The sequence below is a fragment of the Kogia breviceps genome, chromosome X, assembly GCF_026419965.1.
Source record: "Kogia breviceps isolate mKogBre1 chromosome X, mKogBre1 haplotype 1, whole genome shotgun sequence".
Lineage (NCBI taxonomy): Eukaryota > Metazoa > Chordata > Mammalia > Artiodactyla > Physeteridae > Kogia > Kogia breviceps.
The window spans coordinates 72,434,351-72,441,118 of record NC_081330.1 but is presented as its reverse complement, the minus strand read 5'-3'; positions in this window follow the sequence as shown (position 1 = coordinate 72,441,118).

The following is a 6,768-nucleotide window of genomic DNA, read 5'->3' as shown; positions in this document are numbered from 1 at the left end:
TTAATTATTTTACTCAAAAGAGAACCAGTCAATAGGGTCAACCTCACTAGAGCTTGACTTATAACAGAATGCCACTTATAATTTAACAATTGATATCAATTATTCTGCCACATTTATTTCCCCTTGTCTTCTGTTCTTGAAGGTAAATTGATTTAGTCATAGAATTAAGGGAAAAAGGAATGAATTTTTAATGTAACTTTCATTGCATTTTTCCATTATAGAATATGTGCTCATTGTAGAACATTTAGAAAATACAGAAATGCATAAAGAAGAAAAAATTTTAAATTATTAATAACTCCCAAACCCTAAGAAAACCATTATTAATATTTTTGAGTATTTCCTTCCAGTCTTTTTCAGCATATGTTTATACAATTAGAATCACACTAAATATTATATCCTGCACTTTTATTCATATTGTAAAATTTTCCCCCATTGTATGGACTGAACTGTGTTCCTCCAAAATTCACATGTTAAAGCCTTAACTCCCAGGACCTCAGAATGTTACTCTGTTTGGAGATAGGGCCTTTCAAGAGGTGATGAAGTTAAAATGAGGCCATCAGGGTGGGCCCTAATTCAATCTGACTAGTATTCTTATAAGAGGAAATTTGGACACACCAGGGATGGGTGCACACTGAAAAATAAAGTCATGTGAGAACACAGCAAGAATGTGGTCATCTGCAAGCCAAGAAGAGAGGCCTCAGAAGAAACCAGACTTGCCAACACCTTGATTTTGGACTTCTAGCCTCTAGAACTATGAGAAAATAGAAATCTATTGTTTAAGCTGCCCCAGTCTGTGGTATTTTGTTATGGCAGCTCTAGTAAACTATTACCCTTAGCATTGAACATTCTTCAAAATCTACTGTAATGTCCTTTTGAAGTATTCTAAAATAACTATTATGGTAAATCGATGTTGTTCTTGAATTTTCACTAATATAAAGAATGCTTCAATGAATAGGAAATTGGATATTCTTAGATATATTTTTCATCAAATAAGAATAGTTGGATTAACTCCTGTACTGTACTCTGGAGAAAATTATGTCTGCTCTCAAGGTCAAGCCTGGTGATATACTCACAAATTCTTACTTTTGGTTCCATTATTTCTATTCTCATAGAATACCAACTTTCTGGCAACCTCAAACAGATTGTATTGATAATACAATTAAATGAATTCATTTTCTTTACATCGGTTACATTCCAGACGTGAGGATTAGCCCTGATACCCTCTGTTAGATCTGAGAATTACTCTGAGCTCTTCCTTAGGTTAGGGAAGATATTCAGGTTTTCTTGATAAAAATTTAGGGAATGTCCTTGCCTAGTAAGTAATACACCATGCTCAGAGGGTGTCAGTTCTTGATTCCACTCCCAACTCTTGGGGGTTTGCTATCACAAAGTAGGAAATAAGCACTGGTGTAGATATCAGAAAGAGGAGGAGCTGGCAGTAATTCCCTACCCTGTGAAGTGTATTTAGCCTGTTCTACCTGTGACTCAGGTACTCAGGCTCCATTAGTTTCTGCTATGAGATGGTCTTTGTGATACAGTGATTTGGTCTTTGCCTCCTTTCTGGAACAGAGATCCTAAAATCCTTGGAATTCCCTAAAAGAGGAGCGCAATCAAAGTGTATTTTGTTATGTTAATGAGTGACTTTTGGACCTAGCCTAAGAATGGGGGCTGGTTGCCAGGAGAAACAACTTTCAGTCCCACCCTCTGACCTTGGGGGAGGGGAAGGTTCTGGAGGGTGAATCAATCACCAATGGCCAATGATTTAATCACCTATGTCTATGTAATGAAGCTGCCATAAAAAACCCCCAAAGAGGGAATTCCCTGGCAGTCCAGTGGTTAGGACTTGGCGCTTTCACTGCCGAGGGCCTGGGTTCAATCCCTGGTCAGGGAACTAAGATCCCGCAAGCTGTGTGGTGTGGGAAAGAAAAAAGCTCCAACAGACGGAGGTTTGAAGAGCTTCTGGGCTTCTGGGGTCTGGGTGCTCTCAGAGAGGGCATGGAATCTCTGTGCCCTTTCTTCATACCCTATGTATTTCTTCCATCTGGCTGTTCCTGAGTTATATCTTTTTATAATAGACTGGTAATCTAGTAGGTAAAATATTTATCTGAGTTCTGTGAACTACTCTAGCAAGTAATTAAAACCAAGGAGTGGGTTTTGTAACCTCCATTCTATAGCTGGCAGTTCAGAAGCACAGGTGACAACCTGGACTTGGAATTGACGTCTGAAGTTGGAGGCAGGGCAGTCTTGTAGGACTGAGCCTGTGGGATCTGATGTTATCTCCAGGTACATAGTGTCAGAACTGTGTTGAATTTAGGAGAGCCAGCTAGTGTCTGAGAATTGCTTGGTGGTGTGGGGAAAACAACACGTGTGAGCATTGTAACTGGGTGCAGAATTATAGTCTTGAACTAAATGTACCTGTCAAGCACAGCTAGGTCAGGAAAGGGGCCACCATAAGCTGCAATGGACATAGGGAGGCCTATGATCATAACTCTATCCCTAAGTGACAGAATAGGGGAAGAATTCACCTTAGAGGGGGCTTGAAATTTTCATGGAGACCTCAAATCATATCTTCCTTCAACCTCTTCTGTTTAAGTCCTATGAAGCATTTCCTATTATTTGTCACCTCTTCTTTCATGTTATTCATACAACAAAAAGAATTTTTGAGCTTCTATTACATGTCAGGCACTGCACTAAGACATGAAAAGTCAAGGTCCCTGTCTTTGAGGAGTTCATAGTCTAGTGGGGAAAGATGAGTGTGTAAGCAGATAATTACAACACACTGTAACGATGCTATTACACAGTAAGTCCCCTACATACAAACGAGTTCCGTTCCGAGAGCGCATTCGTAAGTCCAGTTTGTTCGTAAGTCCAACAAAGTTAGCCTAGGTACCCAACTAACACAACCGGCAACATAGTACTATACTGTAATAGGTTTCTAATACTTTTCACACAAATAATACATAAAAAACAAACAAACACAAAAATAAAGAAAACATTTTTAATCTTACAGTACAGTACCTTGAAAAGTACAGTAGTACAGTACAACAGCTGGCATACAGGGGCTGGCATCAAGTGAACAGGCAAGAAGAGCTACTGACTGGAGGAGGGAGAGGAGGTGGGAGATGATAGAGCTGAAGGATCGTCAGCAACAGGAGATAGAGGGCAAGCTGCAATTTCACTCATGCCTGACATTGATGGTATGCACGTTCACATCTTTGAAAGTTCACAACTTGAAGGTTTGTATGCAGGGGACTTACTGTATCTCAAAAGAAAGAACAATCCACAGTGTATTAGGGGAAAAGGACAGAGAAAAGCCATCCAGGAAGAACTCACAGAAGAGGAGATAAAACCTATCAAATAATCTACATGCTAGAACACTGAATCCAAACCAAGAAGGTGGGATATAATGGCAATACATATTTAAATGTCATATATTCAATTTTAAAACTTGACTTTTAAGGAATAAGATGGAGTAAACTGACTTAAAATGATATGAAGAAAACCTGGAAGCTCTAAATGGGTCAACAATTTAAGTAAATCAGTTTTCTATTGCTGTGTAACAAATTACCACAAATTTAGCAACTTAAAACAATCCCATTTATTACTGCATAGTTTCTGTGGGTCAGGAGTCCCAGCACAGATTGGCTAGGTCTCTGCTTAGGATCCCAGTAGGCTGAAATCAAGGTATAGGCCAGGACTGGGGCCTCATCTGGAACTTGGGATGCTCTTCCAAACTCACATAGTTGGCAGAATTCAGTTTCTTATGGTTGTGGGACTGAGACTCTCAGCTTCTAGAGGCCACCAGCAGTTCCCTGCTATATGGCCCTCTCCATAAGCAGTTTATTTCCTAGAAGTTTGCTTCTTCAAAGCTAGCAGGAGAGTTTCTCTCATTCTAGTTTGCTGAGATAGAGTCTTATATAACCTAATGTAATCATGAGAGTGACATACCATCACCTTTGCCATATTCTATGGATTAAAAGCAAGTCACACACACACACAAAAAAAGCAAGTCACAGGTTCTACCTGCACTCAGGGGAGGGGATTATACAGGGTGTGACAAATTGGGGGTCATTTTAGGGTATGTCCACCCCAGTAAGGCAGGTACTAAGTATTATAAGAGAATCACAGTATCCATCTTGTTCATTCAAACCACATTTATAGACAACCTACAATGGGCAAGGAACTATGTTAGGCACTGGAGATGCAGACATGAAGAAAAATCATCCCTATTCTGTAGAACAAATAGGTAGCTATCTAGAAACAAATAAGTTGGATTCATAGATATATCTTGTACCAAAATACAATAAAATAAATTCCATATGGATAAAAAAACTTAAATATAAAATGAAACCATAACTAACCATAACAGTACTAGGAAAAATCCTACACACCTCTTTTTTTTAAATCTCAGAGCAGGGAGGGGAGTGCAGCAGGACAAAACTACTGCAGTCCTTAAGGCCCTTGCCCAGCTAGCCTGTAGGGCAGAGGTTCCACACTGGCAAGCCAAGAAGACCAGAGACTACCAGCCCTTTTCAGTGCCCAGCTCATAAAACAGGGGTGTCACTCCAAGAGGCCACTGTCCCTGCCCTGATCTCCAGAGTAGAGGCTCAGAGACTTAGCACAGGAGGAGAGGCAGTTCTCAAGAACTATAAAAAATCCATTTTGTTGTGCAGTGGAGGCTAACACAACATTGTAAAGCAACCATACTCCAATAAAAATTAATAAAAAAAAAATAAAGGTGGTTGAAGCACACACACACACACACACACACACACACACAAATCCACAGGTAACATCATACTTAATGGTGAAAAACTGAATGCTTTCCCCCTATAATCAGGAACAAGACAAAGATGTCTACTCTCACTACTTATATTCAACATTGGAAGTTTGAGCTAGAGCAATTAGGCAAGGAAAAGAAACAAGATGCATCCAGATTGGAAAGGAAGAAGTAAAGAGTCGCTATTTGCAGATGACATGATGTTGCATATAGAAAATCCCAAGAAATCCACTAAAAACAAACAGAACTAATAAGTGAGTTCAGCTGGGTTTCATGTTACAAAATCAATATAAAAGGCAATTGTATTTCTATACAGGAGCAATAAACAAACCAAAAATGAAATTAAAAAGTAACTTCATTTATTTATAACAGCATAAAAAAATAAAATACTTATAATAAATTTATCAAAAGAAGTACACAACTTACATTCTGAAAACTACAAAATATTGTTGACAGAAATCAAAGAAGACGTTACAAAATGGAAAGCCATCCCATGCTAATGGACCAGAAGGCTTGACATTAAGATGGCAATACTCTCCAAATTTATCTATGGATATAAGGCAACACTCATCAAAATTCCAATGGGCTTCTTTGCAAAAACTGACAATCTGATTCTAAAACTCATATGGAAACTCAAGAGACCCAGAATAGTAAAAATCATCTTGAAAAAGAAGCACAAAGTTAGAAGACTCACACTTTCCAATTTCCAAACTTACTACAAAGCTACAGTAATCAACAGAGTGTGATACTGGCATAAGGGCAGATATATAACTCAATGGAATAGAATTGAGAGTCCAGAAATAAACCTTCACATTTATGGTTAACTGATTTTTGACAAGGGTGCCAAGATAATTCAATGGGAGACAGAATAATCTTTTCAATAAATTATGCTGGGACAACTAGATAGTCACTTGCAAAAGAATTACTTTGGATGCCTATCTCACACCATATACAAAAATTACCTCGAAATGGATCAAAGACCTAAATATAAAAGCCAAAACTATAAAACTCTCATAAGAAAACATAGGTGTAAATCTTCATGACCTTGGAGTCAGCAGTGGATTTTATTTTATTTAATTAATTAATTAATTAATTTTTTTGTGGTACGCGGGCCTCCCACTGTTGTGGCCTCTCCTGTTGTGGAGCACAGGCTCCGGATGCACAGGCTCAGCGGCCATGGCTCACGGGCCCAGCCGCTCCACGGCATGTGGGATCCTCCCGCACCGGGGCACGAACCCGTGTCCCCTTCATCGGCAGGCGGATTCTCAACCACTGTGCCACCAGGGAAGCCCCAGCAATGGATTTTAGATATGACACCAAAAGCACAAGCAACAGAATTAATAGCTAAATTGGATTTCATCAAAGTTAAAAACTTTTGTTCTTCAAATGACACCTTCAACAAAGTGAAATGACAACCTATAAAATAGGGGGAAATATTTGCAAATCATTTATCTGATAAAATATTTGTGTCTAGAATATATAATGAAGTCTTACAATTCAATAACAAAAAGATAACTACTTCGCATCCACTAAGACGACTATTTTAAAATTTTAAAAAAAAACAGAAAATAACAAGTGTTGTTGTGCCTTGCTGGTGGGAATCTAAAACGGTACAGTTGCTATGGAAAACAGTATGGTGATTCCTAAAAAAGTTAAACATAGAATTACTATATGATCCAGCAATTCCACCTCTGAGTATATACCCAAAAGAACTGAAAGCAGGGACTTGAGCAGGTATTTGTACACCTATGTTCATCGTAGTATTATTTACAATAGCCAAAAAGGTGGAACAACTCATGTCCATTGACAGATGAATGGATAAACAAAATGTGGTATATACATACAATGGAATATTATTCCACCTTAAAAAGGAAGGAAATATTGACATGGGCTACAACATAGATAAACCTTAAAGACATCATGCTAGAGGAAATAAGCCAGTCACAAAATGACAAACATTATATGATTCCATTTATATGAGGTTCCTA